The sequence below is a fragment of the Chiroxiphia lanceolata genome, chromosome 16 (assembly GCF_009829145.1).
Source record: "Chiroxiphia lanceolata isolate bChiLan1 chromosome 16, bChiLan1.pri, whole genome shotgun sequence".
NCBI classification, from domain to species: domain Eukaryota; kingdom Metazoa; phylum Chordata; class Aves; order Passeriformes; family Pipridae; genus Chiroxiphia; species Chiroxiphia lanceolata.
Window position 1 is genome coordinate 6,329,271 of NC_045652.1, and position 26,331 is coordinate 6,355,601.

Here is a 26,331-nt window from a genome sequence, read left to right on the forward strand (position 1 = left end):
GGAGAAGGCTCAGAACTTGGCTGACCTGGAAGACAGAAATAACAGATTGGGATGAGAATTGCCTGGAGAAAGGTAGGCTTATCTTCATTTGCAGAGGGTAAACACTTTCAAAGGAGATGACTTGGGCTGTCATTTGGCATTTGAGCTGTGATCTGCACTGTTGATGGATATCTGGTGTAGATGAATGTGTGTGGATTGGCCTTGAGAGTAAGGAATATATTCAACAGAAACTTTAACATATATGCAAGGTTTTCATTCTTTTAAAATGAAATCATCGCTACTTCTTCTGCTTTTCTGGTTAATATCACCAAAATTTCCTAGAAATGTTTCCCAAAGAGGCGCTATCTGCTTTCTGTTTCTGCTCATTGTTTTATTTCCATGAAATAAGCAGTTAATTATTTGCTCAGCTGAAGAAATTGGAACCATGGAAGTAGTAGCTGATTCATCAGAAGGTGAAATTTGCTTTGCTTAATTGCTGTTGTGAAATAAAATGTGACTGTTATAGACTTTGTGACCAAAAGAGTCCATAATATGCAAATATGGGAAAGCCAGGGAATAGTTGGAGTTTTAGATAGTCTTTTCCTTGGAAAGGAAATAGATTTCTTTGTTGAGGCTGGTACAGCTCAGTGTTTTGTAATGGTGCATGACTCTGCAAGGACAATGCTGGGACAGAATCCCAGGATGGGTTAGGCCGGAAGGGACCACCCTGGGTCATCTGGTCCCACCTCCCAGCTCCAGCAGGGTCATCCCAGGGCACACGGCACAGGACTGCATCCAGAAGGTTCTGGAATATCTTAGAGACGAACACATACTTTACCTGCTCGCTTTTGAGGCTGAGCTCAGGGTAAGCGCTGCGACAGGGGGAGGAGAAAAGTTCCTGCTCTTCACAAAACAAAAGAAAGTGCTCTGAGGATGTCACAGTCTCCCTCAGGATCCTCCTGGCTCTGAGGAGCTTCTGTGTCTGCTGCAGGGTGAATCATCCTCCCACTGTGTGAGCATTCCCTGGGCTCCCACTGCCCTTTACAGGCCACACAGATGCCCATGAGCTGTAATTGCACTTCCAGGATGTGAAAAAAAAAGATGAATTTTGAGGCATGGATCAATTTTCTTTGGTGGTTTTTTTTTTCCTTCCCTGTTTATTTTTTATATTGGAAGTAAGCCAATAGAAATCAGAGGGAATAATGCAAAGGATGGCTCTCAAATTTCTATTTAGGAAAAAAACTGTGCCAGAAAGACTGCTGGGGAGTAGAGCACGTGAGTCAGTTCAGCCTATATAAACATGGGATCTGTATATATGCACATTTCTCTCTTTTCAACAAAGCATTTTAGCAAAAGCTATGGTCAGGAGAATCACATAAAGGTACTGAGACATTATTTTACTGTCATCAAGCACAGTTTTATTCTCCTTAACCTTCTTTCCTCTGTACACTTATTGGAAAGAAAAATTAACCTACTTCTAACATTCTCTTGAGTAGAAACTGGTGGATATAAACTAGTAAGTCAAATCAGTGGGCAGCTTGTGGCTGACTGTATCTTGATCTTGTATCCTGTAAACTTGATATTCTATTCTATGGTGTAAAATTGTCAGGAAAGACCCTTTCAGAGTGGCAGAGGTCTGGTTGCTTCTGTTACAAAGTCCACAGAAAATTCCCCCCCCGGCTCTGATCTCGGTTGTACTGAACACAGTTACAGCATCTGAGGGAAGTCCTGTGCAATCAGCAGGAGTTACTTCCCCCTGACTCGGTGGGAGCTCCAGTATCTTGTTAAAGAAATCAGCACAGACCGTGCAGTTCCCACTGAGCTCAGGTTGATGCGGTTTGGAGTTATCTGTGCTGACCACGGCGCTTCCCCTCCCGGCTGAGCCCCGCGGGGCCGGCTCTGTGCCTGGGCTCAGTGCAGTGAATTAGTGCAGGCTGAGCCTCCCGGGCTGTTCCTCCACTGCACAGGAGCTCAAGGGTCCTCTGACTGCCCTCTTACACGGCAGCTGGTCTATTAACTTGCCCCCAAATCAGCAGTCTGCAGCCTTCCTTCTGCATTTAGTCCTTTATTAAGTCGTTGATTAAAAAGCTGGGAGGCTGTTCAGACAATTGCAAAGAGTCATTGTTAATGAAGTGCTGATTGTGCAGCACTTCGATCAGGAGGTGTCCCAAGGAGACAAGTAGATGTTGCATCCTCAGCCAGCTGCTGTCACCCAGCATGTTGAAAGGGTTTCTGCATTCCCAGTGACCTGCTTTTGGTGCAGAGGTGTTTCCATGTTAAAGAAATTAGCACACGGATGAAATTCCCCTGGAAACTAGTTCAAGCTAGTTATGCAAACATTTATAGATATCTTTTAGATATCCTTATCTACATACTTTTGGGTTCTCAGCCTGGAAAGCACCCATATGTATTTTAACCTCAGTTCATTCTAAAAGTAGTTACACTTTTTGGCTCTCTAAGCTTTCACTGGGAGTAGGGAGTAGAAGCTTGATAGAAAGTTTGACACCCCCGTGCATAAAATCAAGATATAAAACACTCTGTGGTGTGATTTTGGTGTCTGTCAACACATACATGCTTCTACCCTGCTGGAACTGTGCTTGTAGGTTTACCATCCTGTTTAAATATCCCCCAGATCAAAGTACTTACAGGTGCTTTCCTTTGGAATTAGCAGTGTCATGTCATATCGATCCTGGCAGGTTACAGAGCAGGGTGTGCTCCCAGGCAGCCTGCCATGAGTGCTATAGAACAGAATTAAGCAGACTGGGTGTGATATAGCTCCTAGGATCCAAAGCTAAAATTCTGCACCAAGCAAGATTAGGGAGATGAAAAAAAGATGTTTAAAAAAAGGGGGGAAAAAATCATCACAAGACAGACAAACTGTTGCCAAAAAATGACTGTGTGGAACCACTCCCAGGATACAGAGTGCCCAGCAAGATCAAACTGAAAGTAAGTATAGTTACCAAAACTTCATTGACTAATAGTCAGTGAAAGAAATGTTAACTCTGCCACACAAAAATATTTGGGGTCTGTCACTGCTGGAAGCTCTTGTTCTATAGCAGTTATCTGGGAAATTAAAGCATTTTCCCATTAATTGGTTCCTCAGAGTATTTCTGTCTGTCTCTGATAAGAGAGAACAGTACCTAGAGCAAGCCTGGGGTGTACAGCACCCTCAGTACCTCCCATTAGATCCACCTTTACTGACTTTCTCAAAATAACTTTGTCTCAGGCAACCTCTTTTCATTCTTATCATCTTTCTTACTCCTTTACAGTCCATCATATCGCTGAAATGAGTCCTCATCCTCTGGGAAGAAGAAACTTCACTGCAATTCAGACATCTGCATGACATATTTGTGTATAACAGATTCAGAAGTGCCATGTCCCACCACCCCAAGAGACTTCAGCCTGTAAGTGTGTTTAATGTTTCCTATTGCATTATAAGTGGTGTAAAACCTGACTCATTAGGGGTTTTTTCCTCCTGAGTGCCTGCTGGATGCTGCCATCTTGTAAAGCAGATGCCTTTCTTAATTCTACCTTCATCCACCTCATAGTAGAAGTGATGCAACACGGTGCTGAAAAGGGTCTCAAAAGAAAAAAACGGGATTTCATGCCTGTATCCTTGAACTGAGGAAACTAAGACTCAAGTTGTTGAGAAACCTATGGGAATCAGAGAGCCCTGGCTGGCTTTCCCGCAGGAGGCAGCATTTTTCTCCTCCCAGTGCTGCAACAGGAGACACATTTTGTGTCCTTGGTTCTTCTGCATTAGCAATCAGTGCCCTTTGCCTGCCATGGTGCCACCTGCATGGCCACATTCCACTCCTTCACCCCGGTGTCCTCATCTTCCACTTTCCCTGCCCCTGCTTGCTCACGGCCTCAGAGAGCTCCTGCCTCAATTAAATATTAGTAAGATGACCACATTTGTATCACAACCATTGTTGGTGTTTAAGAAGGGCTTGAAGGAGCCATAGAAAATTCTGATTACTTCTCTGAAATGAGACTGAATTGCAGGAATGCTTCAGTGGAACCTTTTCCTGGTGTGGTGCAGCAGCAGTGCAGACAGTGTTGCTGTGAGGAGAGAGCGTTGCCCATCTGAGGGAACACCACGTTGAGCTGAGTTGCATCACACAAAATAAGTGGTATTTTACAAGGCTCCTTGCCACTGTTTGCTTTACAGCAGCTCAAATGTGAAACCTGAAACATTTATGAATTAAACTTTCTGAAGGAGAGGATAAGAATTCACTGGAGAACATTTTTTTAACATCCTACTGCCAAAAAATAATAGGTTCTCTGCATCTAAATATAGGTTATACAGTAAGGTGTAAAGATGTACAGAGGAATTTGGGATTACTAGAGAACTCAACTAGCAGATACTAAAGAGTTTACTCCAATGCTGAAAAGAGATATATTAGTTCAGAACCTAAAATACTTCTTTGGATTTTATTAGTATCTTATGGCACCTTTTCAATACATTTAGATATATCTGCAGCAATGAAAGGTTTATTGTGGTATGTGTAGGATGAGTCATGATGTTTGTGTGTTGGTGTCAGAAGCTGCTGGTGGCCTCTGACTGAGCCTTCTGCCTGCAGAAACAAGGGAGATGTGACAGCTTAATTGAGAAATTAAGCACCATGGTAGAGAGGAAATCCTGGTAAGCAGAGGCTCTGAATAAAAAGCCTGAACCAAGGACAAATCTGGGCCTTAACTTGTGTTTTCCCTCTGTGCTTGGTAGAGTGAAGGGTCTTGAGGATCAAAGTTCTGATGATTCACCCAATTACTGACTGGCCTGCAGTGTCTTTGGCTTGCAAAGTAACAGTAACCTGGGATGTAGTGGGAAGCAGTGCATTAACCCCCTCCCTGCTGCCTTCCTTTCAGCAGAAAGAAGCCAACGATGTCAGTCTTGTTAAGAGACACTGCAGAGCACGAGTGACAAGTTAAACAAAGATTGCACGACAAGTCCTTTGATTTCTGTGCTGCTTCTCTGAAAATGTAGCTGCAGATGGAGGTCAGAGCAAAAGGCAATTTGCATCTGAAGAAACCAGCTGTGTGAGGGCTGCAGGTCCCCTCCCGTTGTGTGAGGGGGGGGGGCAGCACTGACTCAGCCCCTCTCCTGGGAGCTGGGATTGTTTGCAAGGAGAAGTGTGTCAAGCCAGAACTTAGCCTGGCTTCTCCCATCTGGGAACCTCATCTGAGCACAAATGTTGGAGCTGTATTGGTTTTCCAGGCCAGCGAGTTAGATTTATCCCTGCTCTGATCTGCCTGAATTTGCTGGGGTCATTCAAGGACAAGCATGAGAGGAGTGCACCTGGCAGAGCTGAACATCAGGTTTGAGGATGGGGAAATAGGGAAGTGTGGGAAGAAGGGAAGGTTGGGAAGGAGCCTTTTTTCTCCATGTTGTCAAGCTGACAGTGACCCCTTCCCCAGACACAGGGGATCGAGGGTTCCCAAGATTAATGAGCTTTCCTTCCTCTACACTTGACAAGTTAAAGTTTTCACGTTGAGGGGTGTACACACGGTGCTGGGAATCATTCCTTCTCATTTTACTATTAGGCACTTATGGATCTTCCAAACCAAGAGCGTAGTCTCTGCTCTTCTCACTGGCTCAAAGATTTGGCCCCTCTTGGCACCTTTTCTGAGCAAGGCACAGGTAGCCACAGTTCCTGCCCAAGGGCAGCATCTGGAGCAGGACACAGAGGACAATCCTCATTTCCCTGTGTGTTGGCTGCAGTCTGCAAGGAACAGTTCAGTTTTGGCAGTTGCAGCAAAAAATCAAAATTTCCCCCCCTCCTATTTAAAATCCAGCTCCATTTTTTTAATGAATCTAAGCCCAGCAATTGAAGAAGCTGATTTTACCCACTGACCTCAAATAACAGTAGGAACAATGCACAGTGGTCCCCTGTGGTACTCAGTCCCAAAAGACTGCGGCCTCTTCCTTTTTTTTAACGAGCATATTTATGTGCTTCAAACCTCATCCACAGGAATGAAAACAGCATCAGCTGGAATTCAGGTGGTGGGACCATGAATTAGTTAGTCTGAAAAAAAAATATTTTGCTTTGGTTTCAAAGCATGCTTTAGCAGTGAGCTACAGAAACTTCTCTTGCAGGGGAAAGGGGGGGATTCAACACTCCTCACCCCCCAACACAGGCACAGATCTCCTGTCACGTGAATGAAACGGGCTTGATGCCCTGGTGATAGAGATCCCAGCTGTTTCAGGATTTTCTCTTGGGTGAGAAGGGACTTGTAAAGCAGCCACATTTGTGCAGGGATATGTTATGTCAAAAGCAGGGAGAAGAACTCTGTGTTTGTCCAGGCATAACAATGACTTGGCATGGGCTCAATTCTGCTCAGCAGCTTCATGTCTGGAGCCAGCCTGTAAACTCAGGAGGAAAATATCCAATCAGCTAGTCCAAATACTGTAGGGTGGTTTCTTTTTAAAGACTGCCATCATGTCAGAACATGTGATTTATCTTCTCACGAAATAACATCCCCACCCTTAACTCGTAATTTAAGGACACAGAGACTCTGATGAGCCTTTTATAAATAACATTCATAAAATCATTTACATGTGTCATAACTCTGCTGGAGGTTGCCAAGGCTTTGCCCTTCTCTGGAGAGGAAATGGCTGAGGCATGGTTTGAGCATGTGTGTGCTGTCACACCAGGGGCGCGAAAGGGTGTTGATTTGTGGTACATTTTTTACATCCCAGTCACCTGAGCTGGAACAGTTACAAAACTCCACAAGCCGAGGTCACACACAGCAGTTTCCAAGGGCTGTTCGTGCGGCACTTCTCTTTTTTCACTTATTTCCTTTCCAATTAAATTAAAAGGAAAATTTAAAAAAAGTAGGGATAAAGGGATAACTGGCATTGTAAACACTAAACAAGCAATACTGGTGACAGCTGGAGTGCCAGGGACCCAGAGTAAGAGAGCAGGATACACAGAGCAAACGAGTTTGGGAGGGAGTCAAGAAAGGGGAGGTTTACAACACCCTCCCTCAGTCTTGCTTAAGCCTGCCTGTACACACGGCCAGTGAAGGTAAGGTGTGACTGAGCAGACACCCTCAACACTGCGCAACGGGGCAGTGAGAAAACTGCTTCCAGCTAATTATTGGAGCAGCATCCTTTGCTGGCAGAGTGCCAGCAGCACGAGGCCCCTCCACACTCATGCCGTGCTTTGCTGACTGTGTTCCAGCAGCACTGGGGAAGGATTCCTCGCAGAGCACCAACAGCTGTGCTGCTGTACCAGTCACTCATCCACCCTCTCATCTGTGACTTATTTCTAGGCCTCCTCCCGGGGCCCAGTGGCGTCATAACCGATGCCTGACTGAGACGCCAAGGTTTCAGAGAAAGGGAACTGCATCTCCCATTCCAGACTTCTCTTTTAGTCCCTGTAGAAGCAAAATATTTTGCTCGCCTTCCCAAAATAGAACCATTAGCTGCTGATGATCAGTCAGGTTATCACTCAGCCAGGAACTGATCACATCCCCTGAAGGGATGTTTGTGTCTACCAGGTGCAGCAGAGAGAAGGCAGCTCTGTGTGTACCTGTTAATGGCTTTCCAAGGAAAACAAGGGCTCATCAGTATCTGGAGGGGCCACCTAAGGCGTGGGACGTTGACACATCGTTTACATGTACATGAGTTCAGAAAACTTCTCAGAAGAAAGGGAAGTGTTAGGAATAGCAGTTTTCCCTTGAAAGGAAATTCAAATTCCTAAAAATCACATATTCTACCACAAAAACTTCCCCTACCCACCTTTTCCTTCTCCATCTTGGTCCATTGTTTTTCAGAGGCCAAGTTTTCCTCAGGCCACTTTTTGTTTGCTTTTTTCTTCAATTGGAGTGATTCTTTGTTTTCTTCCTGGAAATGGCCTCACTTTTCCTACTACCCCCGTATTTTTTTTATCCTCGTTCTCTTTTTCTTCTTGAAAGAGCTGGCACCACCCCACAGTGCCTGCCTCTAGGGGAGAGGCCGCTGGACACTGGGATGTAGGAGAATGGTTCCCCTCCATGGTCATTAGCTTCTTACAGCAGGGATGTGTGCTCCCTAAGCTCCCTCTGGGGAGAAATTAGCATTTTTAGGACAGAGTGCATTAAATTATGCTAAATTATGCTGTAGGTTGAGGTGAAACACACCTACACTCTTTAGTGTCCAAATCAGTTCAGGGATGTGACTATATTTAATCAAATTTCTATTTATCCTCAATCTTTGAGTCAGCTACTGACACAGTGGATGATTTGGGCGAGTCATCAATCTGTAAACAGAACAATGTTGTGATTTTACTAAAGACTATAACTTGGTTAAGTTTTACTTTGGCTACACAAGGATTTGGCTTTGTGCAGCACTGTTATCCTATGTTACTTTTGCCTTCTTTTTTAACCTTTGGACTCTTTTGCAATAGGAAGTTGTGTCATTCCTTTAATTGACAAGGGCTGGTCCAACATCTGCAGGCACAGAGCTGGAGTTTAAGACCCCTCTCTTACAGTCCAGAGCTCCCTTTGTCCAGGGAGCAGCTAACCCCTCTCTTTCCCAAAGGCTGCTGCTGTTTGGGGGAAGAGAGCAACAGAGGGTGTTGAATGCTGTTTCTCTTTGCTTAGGAGCAGTTTCTTGTCCTCACTCTACGACGGCACTAGAAAGGTTCACTAGGCATCAAAACAGCCCTCCTGTGACAGGAGGTAGGCAGCAAATAGGCAGGGGTTGCCCCTCTGTTCTTGTCTCCTTGAGGAGAGGTGAGGATGGGACAGCTGGAAGCACCAGCAGGGCACATAGTACCTGAACTCAGACAAAGCACGAGGCACGGGAGAAGGGCTGAGCAGAAAGCTCAGCAGAAAACACGCCTGATGCAGTGGCTTTGGCAGCATTACCACGTCTCTCAGTTTCATCGTGGATTCATAATATTTAGTGAAATAAAATTCTCAGCCTGTTCTGAGAGACAAACAAAAAAATCCCCCAAACAAAACCAAGTTTTTGTCAGTGAGAAAAAGCCGGCAAATATAAACCACACAGCCTGAGCCTCCAGACCAAAAAAATTGTTGGCCAGCAGGATCCAGAGTTACCCATGAAGTTTCAAAATTTTACTCATTCCTGTCTATTTCTAGGGTCCAATTCACAGATTTTGAGCATTCCCAAGGCCCCTCTGTTTTCTTCAGTATGAAGACACATCAAGGTCACCCCGTGATATTTCCTGTCTCACTCCTTGTTTTATCCCATTTTTAATTACCTGTCAAAACTGAGGTCACCAGATGCACAGCTGTGCTGGCTTTTGCACAATTAATGAACTGCAGATCAGCACAACTGAAACCGTTCTGCTCTTTTCATCCATGCTGACTTTTACCCAACAACATTTATATTCTTCACTTTTTTCATCCCACAGCTTTACCAAATTCTTTTGCTATGCAGTTCTCTGCTAGGTTGGATTCTACCACACATGATTTCCCCACAGGAACATCCTGACTTATAAAGGGAAGGACTATTCATCCTTCACTTCATCCTCTGCAGGTTGGGTTTTACAGCCTCTGTAAGTTGAGGTGCTGGTCATGTGCTTGAAGAAAAAATACCCATATGTTCCGTTCCATTAATGACAGATGAAATAACAGGATATCCAGTCACTAGTTTTCTTAAACACTTCTGGCTTTTGGTACAGGATGTACCCAAGGGAATGAGCCTGCTCAGTCATCATTATGGTGACAGCTTCCTCCATCTGCCTACTGTGCAGGCATTTGCAGGAACTCCCTGTTTTTTCACCTCTTCCCAAAAGGCAAGAGAGCTGTAAAGTTTGATGTCCACAGTCAGCAGGGGCTGTGCTGTCTTACCAATGTGTTATCTGGCTCTTCTGCATGAGAGTGGCTTTCTTCTGTCAGATCATCAGCACTTAAATAAGTCAGGACAGTTCTCATGTTGTGCAGTACTGAGGGATAGCATTTCTAAGCTTGTCAATTAGGCCTGCAGGACCTTTGATCCTTGTTACCCCAAAGATTTACAACTTTCAAAGTGTGCTGCTGGAAAAATCTGCTGTGATGGTGTGAAAGAACAGTTTCTCCATGCAGACTCCTTTGGTTACATCTCTCCTTTCGCCTCCTCCCCACCACCTGAGCAAAAAGCAAGCACAGAGCAAGGACACAAAAGCAATTGTAGAGCAGAGAAGCTGCTTATAGTTCTGTTGTGCTTTAGCTCCAGTTGGCAACTAAGCACCACACAGCCACTCCCTCACTCCTCTCACAGTGGATGGGGGACAGAGTCGGAAGGGTAAAAGTCAGAAAACCCGTGGGTTGAGATAAAGATAGTTTAATAGGAAATGCAAAAGCCACACACAAGCAGAGCAAAACAAGGAATTCATTCCCCACTTCCCATGGTCAAGTAGGTGTTCAGCCATCCCAGGAAAGCAGGGCTCTATCACATCTTGGGAAAATAAATGCCATCACTCTGAATATCCCCTTCTTCTTCCCCAACTTTATACACTGAGTATGATGCCATATGGTCTGGAATATCCTTTGGGTCTGTTGGGGTCAGTTATCTGTCCCTTCCTAACTTCTTGTGCACCCCCAACCTCCTTCCTAGTGGGGTGAAGAGCAGAAAAGGCCTTGAGTCTGTGTAAGCCCTGCTCAGCTATAACAAAAACATCCCTGAATTATTAACACTGTTTTCAGCACAAATCCAAAACACAGCCCCATACCAGCTACTATGAAGAAAGTTAACTATCTTAGTCAAAACCAGCACAGGTTCCAGCTCAGTTGACTAGTTCAATTCTTCCTGCTGGTGCATTCTAAGCTAAAAGAGAAGCTGATGCAAAAGGTGTTTTCCATATCCTCAGATTTTTGGTAGTTACATGCACGAAGAATACATATGAGAGAAGAGGACATAATCTGAGACCAGCAAGGACTGTCTAAATTTGAGGTAGCAAAGTATCTGAGTTTTTCATGTATCACCAAAATCCTAGCTGTGTCTGTTGGTGCTTTCTCCAGCTACATTTGAGCTTGTGGGTTCAGTTTTAAACCCTAATAATTAGCCCTGCTTGTGTAATTTACCCTGCTCATACTCATAGATGCCTTTTCTCTATAGCTATTTAATTATGTGGAAAGCTACCCTAACTATAAGTCAGCTCCTACTCTGCACTGCTAGCAAAGCTGCAGCTGGATATGGAGGCAGCCTTGAAGCCTTCTATTCTGAATTGCCAGCTGTTTTTCCCAGGAAACATTCCTGGAATAGAATACATTAACAATTTCCTGCAAGACATTTGACTGAATCATTTAGCACACAGTGCCTGTGCTATCTTTCACCTTATCTCTGCAGAGTGCTCTCACATCCAGAGAGCTGCTGTTGCCTGCACAGATTGTACCCATTTGTTTGAGATCCTTGTTAGCATCAGCTGAGCTCTGTGTAACTTGGGAACAATCTGTGTTTCCTGTAGGTCATACCCTGCTTCATCTGCACCAAAGGCACTGATGCACTGGAAGATCTATCGCACTAGGACAGCTGGTGGCAACCCAGTGCTCTTTTGTTCCTGGGATTTTCTGGATCACCTGGAAAGAGGATGCATGTAATGCTGTTGTAAACAGATGTGCAAATAGCTTTGAATTGATACTATAAGCCTTTCAGAGAAAGATCAGTTCCACGCTCATGCAGATACGCAGCCCTGAAGGCAGTGAAGAAAATGTTCTTCGAATGACCCTAGGAGTGGGACACAGGAGTAAGAAGTACTGAAAAATGTGGGGTTCAGGTTAACACTAACCAAGTAAAATAAGGTATTCTCCCAGAATGGTTGAGTCTGAAGTACATAGAAAGGTCATTAATAACATGTAAAGGATCTTGCAGCCACCCAGGATGTGGGAGAATAACTGTGGGGGTTTTTTTCTAAAGATTGCATCTATCTTTAATTCTGCAAGTATACAGCCCTTGCTTTGTAGTTTAAAAATATTGGTACCACAAGTTAAAAGGAAAAAGCTGCTCTCAAGAAAAAGTGTGCTTGTATAAGAGAAGTATGAAGCTTATACCAAAGTACCCTTTTGGTTTCTGCATCTTGTTGTAGAATATAGAGACCATTGTCTATGTAAAGGCAGAAGTCTTTGTTCATGATTGTAGAGTTAAAATGGAGTCCAGCAGCATCAGATGATTAGAAGTGCACTAAGTTCGAGGTGCCTTAGGCTAACACAGTTAATTCTTACTGGAGTGGAGAGTGAACTTCATGTTGGGGCATATACTGGTGTAATTGTAGCAGTGCAAAACCAGGCTTGATTAGACCAAAAGTTAGTGTGGTAATTCATTAGTAGTGGCTGACCTTATAGAAGAGTTTGTGCTTCAACTCCTGGTTCCTGCACAGTTGTCTTTCTGAACTTTCACTTCATAAGGTTCATAAGGCTCAAAGTCAAATACTTAGAAGACAAGAAGAATTTAGTGTATTTTTAATGTAGACAGACTTTTTACATACTCTTGTCTTTGAGACAACTAAAATGGTTTCATCTTTCCTTGCTATCTTTCCCCCCAAGGCACAGGGTGGAATTTGGTCTGTTGCTGTGTTGGGCCCAGGGGAAAGGCAAGAGAGGAAAAGCTGTCAGGGGACAAGGCTGAGAGCTGTAAGCTGAAGAGAAAGGAGTATCCCAGGTGAATGACAAGTTTGTGAAGTCTTTCTCTTTTCACCCACAACCAAATCTCTGACTAACCCTTTGCTAGTTGGCAGTCTTGTGATTAAAGGAGCAGTTTGTTAAGAAGTTTGGCTTGAGTAAGACTTAAGATCTTGGGATAGATGAACCCTTTTATAACAACTTTGATTTTTGCTGTGGGAGGGCTAATGCCTGCTCTTAATACCAAATATCAACAAATGAGTACAAGCTTTATAAGCAGTGGATTGTTTGCTCATCAGTTTTAACTTAAAATATTGGTCCTTAGCACTTCACTTGTGAAGATCTGCTGCTGCTGTCACCCATAGGGTTCCACTCATGGGCACACAAGCCCCATGTCCCTGAACAAACAGCTGCTACCTGAGTGCTTATTGATGCTGGTTCTGATGGTAACTAAAGGCCTGCAGGCAATCTGTTCCACTCAATGCAGATTGAGCAGGTGACTACTGAAGTATATATACATTTTTTCTGATATAGCTCACAGCAACCCAACACGGCATTCCAGAAATCCATTTAACTGCACTTTGATATTCAATAATATTTTCTCCACTGAAATCTCTTAAATGTCACTTACCTAATACCAAGGCCAATTTAGGACAGTTCAAATGCCTGTGCCCTTTTAAGTCTGGGCCCCAGTAACAGAAATGTTCTGTTAATCTTCTTCTAGGACTCTGCAGCATACATTCTTCTTTTATACTAAAACAAATAAAGAACAATTTTAGAATAATAAAACAAGAAAATGTTTATACTAAAATAAACGCAGAAGAAAGGGAATCCTTGTAGGGTTCATAGATGGGACGTTTTACTGAGTGTTTTTAAATGAATATTAGATTCCCTCTCATCTCAGGCCAAACTGTGTCTAGTAAAGATGTCAAAGTAAACTGGGGATAACAGCTTTGCAATGGCTGTGTTCCTGTCAGCCACTTCTTCCTTACCCACGGACTTTAAGTTTTTCTGCACCTTCTTTCTGGTTTCCTTCTCAGCCCTGTTTTGACATTACAGGGGTGATATTCTCTTTTGGTCCCCTCCAGCCTTTTCTCTGGGGTTCACTGCAGACACTCCAAACTCAGATCTTCCCTTTTTTGTATTATCAGTCTCTTCAAACCTTTCTTTTTTGCTTCTGTGGACCTATGTGCATTTCCCCTGCTCTTAAAATATTAAAGCAGTGTCCTTCCAGATATAAGTTCACTAAAAGAACTCTACATTAGTTTCATTGACTATGCTCTATAAAAAGATGTTATAAATAGAGCTTTTTCCAAAGGAAGTATAAGCAAGCTAAAAAACTGAGATCTGTCAGATATAAGTATAAATATCCACCTCTATTAAACAGACTCAGGAAACTGTGAATTGGAGCATTTAGAATGTGAGTATTTTTGTTTTGTGATTTACCAGAGCTAGACTTTGTGAGGGTTTTCTGCTGAATGTGATCTCAATACTGACTGATGGTGTGTGTGTTTTTTGTCAGTAGGAGTGAGTGGCACAGAGTGCAACCTGGAGTGAAAATAGAAATTTTGTTCAACTGGGCTATGGCATAGCAGCAGGATTTCCCCTTCTCTCCAGCATGCTTCCTGCTGCTTTTTCCAGTAATTTTAACTACCAAATAAGGGGTATTCCTCTAAGGCATTTTTCTGAGCTAGTTAAGCTCAGTGACAATAAATTATATTTTCCTTCAATGATGTTGAATTCTTTTTTGCTTACTCTTCTACTGCTCTTTAATCTCCCCTCCAGATCATTCATCCTGACTGTTGGTTAGTATTTATTACATCCAGAAGTACTTGTTCAGGAGAGGAAAGGCCTTCGCAGTCAAGAGGAGTTTCAACCCACAGCCCAGAACTGGCACCAAGCATCTCACCAGGGGATTGCTGTGGCTGAATGGCTGCTGGGGGGTTAAGTACACACCTGGCTGAAGAACTTGCATGAGAGACAGGACGTGTGTTCACGAGGTATAATCTGAGGTAATTAACTCCCTGTTCCAAACTGAGTGAGTGACATGATTTCTGATGGGCTCAGCACCGAGGCATTGCAGCAATACATTTCTGAATATTCCTGGTAGCAGAGCTTGAATCAAATGCTCTGTCCTCTAACAATGAATCAGTTATTTTCTTCTTCCCATACTCAATCAACATATCTGTAATCCACCTTTGAACCCTGCTATTGTTGCTAAGAATTGGATCGTGCCTCTGGCTGTTGCCAATTCCTGTAATTTGTACTGCAGCACTGAAGTGGCCTGGCAGGGAATGACCTAAGAAGAACAGTACTGCTGTCTGCCACTCTTCATCACACTGAGTCAGTACCACAGAGGATATGTTTTTTCCAGTCTAGCTTTTTTTGGTCATAAAACAAACCCCTGTTTCATCACTGACTAATTCTGGTGCTTGGGTCCAGCGTTTCCTCTCTCCAGCTAGTGAACATATCTCCAGAAAATGGTAAGGGTTAACTGGAAATGGTGATTAGAAAAGGGAATTTGAGCATAGGAAGAAAGTAAAAATGTGAGTCAAAAATAAATTACTTTTTAACACGTGAAGGTGGCACTTATTCAAAATGCTTGGTCTTTGAAGAACTGGATGGAATCATTCAGTGAGTTATGAATTTTGGATGTAAGCTGAAAATAGCTGAGCCTGGAGAAAGCTGGTTAAGTCCTGGTTAAAGACTTCAGCTTAGAATCTGTATCTTAAAAACTTCCATCAAAAAGCATTTCAGCTCTGCCCCAGCCTAGGCTGCAGAACACTGGGATGCATTTTGTTACTTTCTGTTGCAGTTATGCTCGGAATGGGGAGGGCAGGGGGAATTCTCAGCATGTCAGTACTTTGCAATGAGATTATTGCTTAAAGGAAAGTTTCGTGTATCTGGATATGCTTCAAAATCCCCCTGTGTTTTGAGGAAGAACAGTGTTAGTATGAATCAATGCTCTCAATGTCCATCACAGTCCTGGAAAGCTGCCAGATGAGGTGGCTTTAGAGTCCTGTGTTTTGCAGAAATCAGCACTGAGGGAGATGCTTCCTTAGTTTGTTGAGATTTAATGGAGCTATTTTGGGACCTGGAACTCCTGCTCATCAGCCACACACTTCTGGGATAAATAATTCTCTCACCAGATTATTTTCAATTAAGCTCTTTTGTCTCTAATGGATTGCGGGCATTGTAGAGTAATTCTGGTTTGAATGAACAGACACTCAACTAAGTGACTTATTGCTGCATATATCTCTAGCTTTCTGGGTATTTCTGATATCAGATCACACAAGCAGCCTACACAATGGCTAAAGAGAAGTTTGTTGCTGTTTCTTGTTGTTGAACTTTCTCTTGTTCTCAAGCCTATTGCCTGAACCTTCTCCCATCTGCTTGGCAAAAATGAGCTGTCCCTGGACAGCCTATCTGGAATTCAGCCTCATTTCTCTAGACTTACAGAAATATTACTGCAATAGCAAAGGCACTTGTGAGTCAGCTTCAGCCTGCAGAACACTTGCTTCTGCCCTGTCATTTCTTCCCGTAGAAAATATTGCAAGCCCAATAAAATACCAGGTATTATGGGCAGCCAAGTAGCATCATAACAGGAGTGAGACAGAGATCCAGGATGCTTTTGTCTGTCACAGAGGGAAGGAACTGTACTCCATGTAGTGTAGTCAGAGCTGCTGCTGTTCGACCAGCAGGGCCATCGTGATGAGGGGATCTGCCTGCACAGGAAGGAGCTGTGAGCAGGAAGGAGTTGGGACAAAGCCAGTTGTAGTTCTCTGGAACAGGGGAAAACCAAGCCGGGAGTGTGTAGAGGAAGAAATCTTAAAATCCAAGCTGACTGACAGCTACTGACTGTCCCTTCACGTGGGCAATAAAGAGGGCTATGAAGAAGTCACTGTGCAGCTGCTTTCACATCCCCTCAGCTGGCCCATTCCTACAGAACACCACTGTGCTCTCCAGGGAAAAGGAAGCCATGCACCACTTCTCTGACCAAGATCAATATGTATTTTCCCCTTACTTACCAACTCTACAGACCTGACAAACAGAGAGAGTTGGTCTACCTCTGCAACCAAGCTCTCACCAGGCCTTAGTTTTATTGAAATTATGTGAATCTGTTTGTGCAGTACTCAAATGTCCCAATAGGGACAAGTTTCACTGGGGTTTGGGACCCTCCTTGTAAACAAAGTTGTGTTCAGGACTCTTTGCAGTACAGGTTCTTCAATGGGAGTGTTCTTTAGCTTGGGAATGCTGGTGAAGGTTTTGTGGTGACTGTCAGTATGGAAGGCAGCCTCTTAGCCAAACTGCACACTTATAAACTGGTTTACTCTTTATTTTTTTAGTTCTCTGCTTATAAACCCAAGTTTCCTCCACACAACAGAAGAGTCTGAGGGAAAAGGAAAGGCAAGTTACAATAACTTCCTGTTAGAAATCTAAGTTTACCAAAAAATAGCTTAATCATAAACTGTATTGTGGCAGTGTTAAATTCAGTTATTTTTACTGAAAGACATGAGTCCCTTAAAGGAAAGTTTTGGATCTTTTTCAGACTAAAACACCTGTCTTCAGCTGCTGTTTCTGCTCTTGACAGTTCACTCTGTGACTACAACAGATGAGGCAAGTACAAGTTAAGGAGATAGTCCACCTTTGCTGAGGGTGGGGGGAAAAAAAGACATATTTAACAAGGTGACTCCTGTCTCATGGACAGGCTGGGGGAGCAGTTATGTGCATGGATATCCTACATGGACAGAGCAGAGGGGTAACTAGTTGCATTTATGTTATGGTACCACAATTCACCACAAAGCCATCTTTATCTGTAGCATATGTATCTATATATCTATATGTAACATTCCAAAAAGCAGATGAGCTAAACTTCCTTCTAAAAAAAAGACCCAAAGCAAACCAAATGCAACAATTTGCCTGGCTGCAGTCCTGTGCTCACAATCATGTCCCCAGCCCTGCCAGTGTATTTCTCAGAATATGCCACTTTCAGCTTTTCCATGTGTCACTTTTACTGTGAACTCCTTAGAAATTTAATACATAAGTCATAGTCCCAGTACTAACAGAAATCTGGCTTCTCTCTGAGGTCATCTGGCATTTCAGATAATTTGGATTATGAGAACTATCAGCTGTAGCACATTCACTTCCAGTGCTCAGGTCTTTTGAGTTTGTGCTGTTCTCTTCCAGGGAAGGATCAGGCCACCCATCTGCACAGCTCTGGTTGCATCAGGGACACTGCCCTGAATCTTCAGGGCATGAAGCTCTGACCCTGTCTACTGAGAAAATTTGTTAAATTATGTCCAGATTTTCGCAATGCCAGCTCTTCCTCACTCACAAACCTGACACTTCTGGGGGAAGGGGGGGGGTGGAGGGTGGTTTCCTGAGGTCTCTCAGGTATCTCTGGTGAGGACAATCTTCTTACAAAAGAAGTAGGATTACTATAACCCATTTACAAGGCTGTTAAAAGCAAAACAGAAACTGAAATTACAGATGCAGTGCCGCTAATGGGAGGTTTGAGGTTACTTTGTTTAAATTCAATGACCGTTTGACAGGAATGAAACCCACTGACTCAGAATTCTGTGTTTATTTAAAGTCTCCAAGGTGAAATAATTAAAAAAAAAAAAAGCTTTCTGAGTTTTCTTAGTCATGCCACTAACATATCACTTGAATCCCTTGATAATAGCCCAATGTTACAAGTCAACAGTGTAATGCTAGAAAAAGACAGCTACTTTACTGGAAACTCTTAATCTAAGGGCTATTTCTGCTGCACAGGCTCCAAGCAGCTGCTGCACTATATGACAAGATTATCTCAAAGATTGTACCTTGGAGTAAAAGGAACGCTATTGATTTCCATTTCGAAGAGTTATTGAAACCTAGGAGGAAAAAGAGTGAGGGATTGTTAAGTTCCAGGTAAAGTAAAACAGAGATAATGACAGCTGCATGGGAGGCAAGTGGATGGGCAGCCAAAATGTCTGGCTGCCTTTAAAGCTGCATGATTCTGTACCAGCAAACTTCGGGGAAACAGACAGGTTGGTTTTCCAGGAAGAGATAATAATGTAGAAACCTCTTTCTTGTGGCTTTCTTTAATCGCATGGAGGGATGGTGTTAAAAGCCAAACATGTACAGAGAGACGGTCCCTTTGAAGTACAAAAGCACAATGTATCCCAGACTCGGTTCACTTAAGGGGCACTTTACTGAAAGTCACAGTCACCTCTCACACTGAGCTGACCTCTTTACCTCTTTTAAAAACACCAATTTTAGCAGCCTTCGCTGTTACAGTATTGTCAGGAAAACTCAAACGTGCAGAGAGCGTGTCACTGGAACTGAAATCAATGTGCCACATTGCACGAGTCTCTTCATACACATTTGACATCAGCTGTGTAGATCTAGTTAAAATACTTTCACTAGCTGAATAGTCATTTCTCCAGAACTGTGCCTGGGAACATTTTGCTGATGTACACCATAGTATCCATAATCTGTTTCATTTCAGATTTATAGGTCACTGCTTGCTCCTAGTGCAGATTGAGCTGTCATTTTTTGTGACTGTATGGGAACCATTAAATCCTTGTCATCTCTTCCTTCAGTGTTTCCTAGGATGACTGAGTTGTTTGGTGCTGTGTGTGCTACATCTGCAGCACCTTTAGCGAGCACAAGCTTGCTACAAGCTTTCTGCTTGCTACAAGCAGAAAGACAGAGACACATCTATGATCTTGGCAGAGATCTTTGTGTCACAGAGGTGCATTGCTACTCAGTGAACAGTGAAAAAGTTACTCTGTCCTGCCCCAGCCCTACCAAGGGCTGATTCTGTTGCAATGAGCTGAGGTAAGACCATATTGTGACAGAGCAGTTGATTTATGGCCCTTTTTGTTCCCCTTAGCCCTCATTAAATCCATACCATCTTCAACTAGGAGTAACTGAAGCACAGCAGACTCAGCACCAGCCTCAGCCCACACCTCCCTTCTGCTTCCCTACCTGGGTATCCTCCAGTGGGAAACCAGCTACTACCCTGAGGGTTCCTCTTGCAGATGCTGCTCTCTTACCTCAGGCATGTTTCAACCACTGAGAAAGCTCAAGTTTTAAAAGAGTGTTCTGCAGGAAGATGAAAAGCTATAACAGCTCCTGTGCAACAAAATAAAAGCTTGCTGGCTTAAAGCCTGCATTTGCTTTTCAGGGAATTACCAACAGGCAGATTACAACAGTCATTTTCCAAATTATAGTAACCAACCACATTTTCGGTGAAGATGACCTTGGATTCCAGTAAGTAAAAAAATTGCTATTGTTTATTCCCCTCCTTTTTTCCTTCTGCTTCCCATTTTTCCAGGAACTCAGTATTGTCTTGTTTGGCTGCTTTGATGGTCTGTATGTACAAGTCATCCCAAGGACACCGTGTGCCTGCTCTTGGCCAGAAGGCTTTGGTTCTTTGTGCACTCAGAAAAGAATCTGAAGAAGAATCATTTCTTCCTGTTCTAAGGTCTAAATTTCCACAGATCACTGGAAACTTTCTTTTCATTGCCAATGGCTTTTGGATCAGACACTCAGGCTCTTATTCAGCTGCAGCTTAGTTCCTGGAAAGCTAATATTTGATGGCCTTATCCATGAAATCGCAAATTAAGTCTGACCTGATGCAGAAGATGTAACTAGGCACATAAAACAGGCTGGTTTTCTCCAGCCCCTCAATTGCTTTCTGTGTGAAAGAAATGTCCTATGTTTCAGCAAAAAGCTCAAATCTTTGTGAGACCTCTTTGAAATTCAGATATGCATTCCCTGTCAACTTTCTGTAGCAAGTTCAATGGGAATAATTCAATGGGAATTTTGCCTAAAAAAGTCAGGGGAAAAAAGTCTTAAATCTGTTAATGCAGTTCACTGTAAATATGAAATGTTCTTCAATTCACCAGTGACATGTTTTTTTTCTTGGTCAGTCTTTCATTTTACTCCATAAATATTCAGTCTTAATTACAGCTATTTTGGTTTTGAGATTGTTGGCTGGGGTTTTGGGGGGTTTTTTGGGGTTTTTGTTTTGGTTTTTGTTGTTGCTGCTGCTTTGAAATCTGAATTTACCATTTAAAATGTTAACTTATCCTTCCTGGAGAACTAAGAGATAGTTTGGCGCTCAACTTTTTCTTCAGCAGGCTTTTCCTATCAGTCACTTACTGTGACAGAAGCAGCAAAGTCAATCACTTTATGTTTTTTGAATCCTACTTGCCACGATATTAGTAGACTCTGAATGATTTCTGTCACCTATTGGGTACATGCTTTCAGTTCAGCATTTTCTCTCCAGGAAGGTTCTGCCAAACTTGACAGCAGGCTCCTGCAGTAGCTGCTCAGTGACTCTGGTCTAGATTGAAAAGTTTGTCTTTCACTGATGTTCTGCATGACAGATTTGCCACTTCTGGTCAGCAGACAGGAGCTGGTACATCCCAGCCACATGCTCCTACTTCTGTTTTGCGCTGGTTCTCACATTTCTTGGATGCTTTTTTTAAGCCGTTTTTGTTGCTTAATGTGACATGACTGGATTTTTCTTTTCCCCCTAAAATAGCAAGCTGTCTTGGCTCTGGAAGAGTCCTAGATCATAAAGGATTCACCATGAGATTCCAGGGCCCAGGAGCAGGGATGGAGAAAGGGAAAGGCCAAGTTGTGGGGGAAGCTGCTGGATTGTCTCAGCTGTCTGTGCCACCACACTCTTGAGCTGTTTAAAAAGCACCCTGCCTACACTGTTTCTATCACACAAAATACACAGCCAGCAGACTTCCAGTTTCTGGCTCACGGGAAAGAGCTAAAATTATGGAGAAAAAATTTCACCTTCAGGAATGCAAAATCTGGATTGGGACTGTTTTACTTACCAGACTTGACTAATCTTGACTCAGAGCAACTCAAAGAAAGGTTCTGCTGGCCATGCTGTTGAGGGTCCTAGCTAGTTGGATTGAGTCCTTCAGGTTACCTTTAACACTTTTAAAGGTAAAAGTAAGGTAAAGGGCAGGGACTACATAAAGAGTATGGATGAGCTTGCTTTTAGAGGGTTCTTTCAGAGCTTCTTTTTATCTGCTTTTTTATCAGCTTCAGTTTGGAGGATCAACCCTTCAGTTGCAGGAATGGACTGAAGACACTGCAGTGCTTATGAGGGAAGTGGAAAGAATTATCTACTATGGGCAGAAAGAGGAGTAGGATCTGCCAAGTATGAACGGTTGAAGGAATTACCTTATAGCTCCTTGGATGAAATGAGACCCTTTTTCCCTTTCCATGAGTAAATGCATCTGCCCTACCAAGTCAGAACTTCAAAGCCTACCAAACCACCATTCCAAGGAAAATTGTGGAAATTTCACATAGCAACATCCTAATGAGTGAATGGACACCACTTTCCCAGTGCTAAATATTTCCATCCTTACTTTCAAACAGTCCAGCAACCTCTGCTTTGGCTCTCCCTTAGCTGAGTATGTTCATTGGCCCACGTGTGTACACGTGCCTACCTGCACCACACCCACCTCCTCTGTTTTGCTTTCCCCCAGCCACTGGCAGCATATCTTTCAGCTGATAGAGGTGCCTGGGACTCCTTCTATCAGTGTGTGCATGCCAGAGAGTTTTGAGTTTGCCAACCAGTAGCTCAGTGATTGTTTTTAGACCATTATCAAGCCAAAGCAATGAACGACGGACGCCTGCTGAGAGCCTCAGTAGGCTGGCTCAGAACCAGCTCCTCCTGTACTACAGAAATTCCTACTTGTGCCAGTGTAGACACAGGGTGAGACACTCTGCCCATCCCTGTCTTTTGCTGTCATCCAGCTCCAGCAAGCCTGTACTTGCCCCCTCCCACTTGGAAAGGACAGGGCAGATTTCACAACTTTGTGTAACAACAATTTTGGAAATCACACGGGAGGAGACACAAGGAAATGCCACAACAGTTTCCTTATAGATTTCTCCTGTGGAAGAGGAGGGAAATCCTCCACTCCTTACCTACAGGTGAGGGCACGGTCTGCCTCACCTCCAGATTTTCCAGCTTTTTTAGGGTGAGGGAGCCACCCTTGTCACTTTGTCCTATTTCTTCCCTGCTTACTTGCAGCCTGGTTGCAACGCAGCAGCTCTACAAGGCTTCTGAAACCAGCAGGGGAGTTTTTTTCAGAGGATTCTCGTCCCCTAGATTGTCTGTGAGTGCAGATAAATTCTTTAAGTGTCATTGAGTTGAAGAGAAGGTGAATGGTGGAGAAGAAGAGAGAATGGGATTGTGACATGATTTCCCCGTGTTGCCTCTGTAAAAAGTTCTCTGCAAAGCCTTTTTTTCATGCAGAGCAACTGAACCCCTTTCCACAGGAACTGTATGTAGGTATTGATCAAAAATCCAGCTGTTAGAATTATAGGATATTAGTGGAATATAATGTACAAATTTCTCTCTGATTTCCTCTTCCTGCACTGACAAGAGAGAGCAGTGCCCTTCATGGGACAAGGTGTCCTCCCAGTACACCAACCTCTGGCACTGAGGAAGGGTCTTGACACAAGGCTGTTGTGTGCCAGCTGGAGAAAAGCAGCTGTTTCCCTGTTGGGAGCATGTCCCACAACCCACAGCCCACAGCAGATCAGACTGTTTGATTGCACAGTCATCAGAAGTAAGTCTACATGAAGCAGCACAAATGTATGATGTGTTTCTGTGGGAGACTAAATAACAAGAACTTCAAAGAGGCCTTGTCCTTAGCATGGGAGGCTTAATAGGTTTTTCTTAAGTCATATGGCAAAGCAGTCATTCCAGATAACCATACCTAAGCCCAAAGTTCCTGTGCATTAGGAAAGGCATATGCGAACTGAAGAATTTAAGGATTACAATTATGTGAGTAAGAACTTTCTGTGAGGAACAGAAGAAGGGAACTAAAAGCCCTCAATAACGCTTAACAAAATCACATTCAAACAATGCTATTCCTAGTCATATAATCTTTCAAAGACATTTAATAATCAGATGTGAGAATCTGGACCCAGATATGACTATGGCTTTTAGCCATGTCCTTTGGGATTGTCAAATTAAAACAAAGGAAAGAGTAAAATCCTGAAATCAAATGCCAGTGTTACTTCTATCATGTGCTAAAAATCAGAACAGAGCCTTCAAACATCTGAGCACTGGCAAGCTGCTGAGGTATAAAAGTGACCAAATACAGGTTTACCAATGGTGAGGTGGCAAATAGAACACTAATATTCTGATCTGCCCTCTGATTTTCCTGAATTAGGTCTTACACTTCGTGCAAGAAGAATTGTCAAAGAAGCTCTTCTGTCTTGTACAGTCAGAGCCACGCAGGCACTGCAGGTAGGTCTGACTGGTGCAGGTCAGCTGGTGTTATGTGATGGGTCATTTGGTGAGTAAATCTTCTTGTTGAAATGAAGACTTGGACAGAGAACACCTGTTGTGTCAGTCTGATACATGTGCAATCTAGTCCTGCTTTAGGTGCCTCTACAATCAAGGGAGCAAAACTTCCCCTACTTCAGTAGAAAGTGTTTAGTTCTTGAGAGAAGTTCTCCTTTTCATACTTTTGATCTTGGGAGAGGGTTTATCTTAGGTATATGGATGGGCTTGCCTTTTCACAGCATTTCACAATCAAACATGAGAGTCCTGAAGTAAGAGTTGTATTTCCAAGAACCCCTTCCCCCCAGCAGTCTAGCAGCCAAACAGATTCAGTGCTGGGATTGGGTTTGGTTTAAGTTCTTGTTGCCTTCCTCAGAGGTGAAGGTCCTGCACTACACAGGTTTCTGTGGCACTGTGGTCTGTAAAGGCTGTGCAAACAGCAGGGCATCCCTAGGGCATCTCTCTGGGCTGAGCAGAAGAGAGCAGGGGAGGTATGCAACCTGCTACTTCAATTGCTCCCTGTGCCTGAGAAATCCTGAGATTTAGTCATTGGCCTAGAATTACTTCTGGATTTTATCTATTCACTGTTAAATCGTTATTCCTTCTTCTACGCACACTTAAGTTTCCAGATGCTTAATTTATTTTCCTGGGCTTACTCCTGGGTTATCAGCTCCATTTCCTAAAGTGGCTGAGGCAAAGGTCACAGACTGGAGTATTTCCAAAGCAGGACTAGTGTTTGCAAGTCTGAGCTCCAACTTGGTTATTTAAGTATATTTCTTTCACTTAAGCTTACAGTAAAATTAATAAAACTGGACCAGATTTGGAATATTGACTAGCTCATTCTCCTCAGACTTCTTCATATTGGACCATATTGAGCAGAAAACGTGAATTGATTCGTAAAACAGAAACTGAGTTCAGTGAAAAGCTGGTTGTTCCCCTCCTCTACCACCAATAACATTAGAAAGTATTTTTTGTTGATGCTCTTTTCCCCTCCTCAGCCTTTAATTTTCTGGAGGATCATATCTGACCAGCAAATTTAGAGCACTGTGACTGTGAGATATGTTCTTTAACCTCAGTGGTTCTAATGTAGTAGTTTTGCGTTAAAATGTGTCATTTAATGTACACCCTGCATGGAAGAGGCCATGCCACTGTTTGTTCTCTTTAGATTTGTAAACATTATGTTTATTTAAAACGACATTAATAGCAAACAGCATTATCAGATGCAATTTAGCTATTAGGAGTTACCAAGAAGAGATAATATGCCAGCTTTTTCGTGGCAGGTCAGTTATTTTGTTAGCACAGGCAACAGTGTATTTGTATTGTGCAACTCTTCCTAGGAACTGAGCTGTGCTGGAGGGCAGGAAATCATGGGAAGCAGGATGGACTTGAATTAATAGGAAGGGATTTGTTTTTCTTGTGTTTGGATGCCAGCACCTGTTGCACCAGTGCCTTTTTGTACAATCTGTATTTCTCACTATACAACTAAGTAACAGGAAGACCTGCAGGAGATTACAGTAAAAGTGAGCTGTAGCTCACTGTAGCTATTCTTGTTTGAATTTAGTGTCTTTTCTGTTACTTGGTTTTGATGTGGTGACATACGGTCTCTGCAGGTCAAACCTCTAGACTCTGGAACAAATTTGCAAGGTGCTATTTTACATAACTTCCTGAGCTACATGCAAACAAATAAATGCTAATACAAACATATAAATGATCGCATAATCCAATAGAAACTATTGAAAATTCAGACATTTCTGTGTGTTTTATAACTAGTGAGACCAAGCTACTTTCATAATCTGACTTTATGACTCGGACTGGGGGAGTTTCATAAATACTTTGCTCATGGCTATTTAAAAAGATGCTGTTTTATGAAGGTGCTTAATTGATGTCTCTCCCCCCTCCTTTTTTCCAGGACAAGAGTGTGATACCCAGTGCACAGGTAAGGGAGTGAAGGCATGGGGAGGTTTATAGTCTCAGAGTTTCTATCAAGAGACTTTTATCCTACTGCCAGAAAGATGTGAAGTTGGTTGTGGTTCCAGCAGGGCAGCTGTAAGAGGAATAGAAACAGAACAGGCCTTAATGAACTAAAAAAACCCCAAACCTCTCTTTGCTGAGTACTGTGTTACTGAGACACTTGCAGTGCTGTCTAATAGTCAAAAAAAAAAAAAAAAAGGTGATACACATTCTGTTATGTGCTATGAAAATCAGTCTGAATTATCCACATAGTTAAAAGCTGTGGGGAGATTACAAGGTCAAGTAGTATGATGTACAGAATAATTTATTGGCAGAGACTACAATGAAACTCAAACTATAGAATGCAAGATTCCAGAATCTCAGGGCAAGAGAAAATTTCCTTCTTTGGAGTTCAGAGTCCTAAGCTTCATTTCAGCAGCACTTCAGCCAAAGGTTGGATTTCTGTTCTTTCCCATTTTCTTTTCCTACCCCAAGTACTTCTGTGGTTAACTGGAACATCCTTTGTGCTTTACAGCTTCAGT

General features: G+C 43.0%; 1 long non-coding RNA gene across 1 annotated transcript; it reads right to left on the minus strand.

The window, feature by feature from the left end:
- Positions 1 to 708: 708 nt before the first annotated feature.
- LOC116794706 lies at positions 709 to 19,596 on the minus strand. The gene is made up of 3 exons (XR_004359864.1): positions 19,583 to 19,596; positions 4,824 to 4,826; positions 709 to 793 (listed from the first exon to the last, which is right to left on the minus strand). It is a non-coding gene; the product is annotated as an uncharacterized LOC116794706 (long non-coding RNA).
- Positions 19,597 to 26,331: the final 6,735 nt, after the last annotated feature.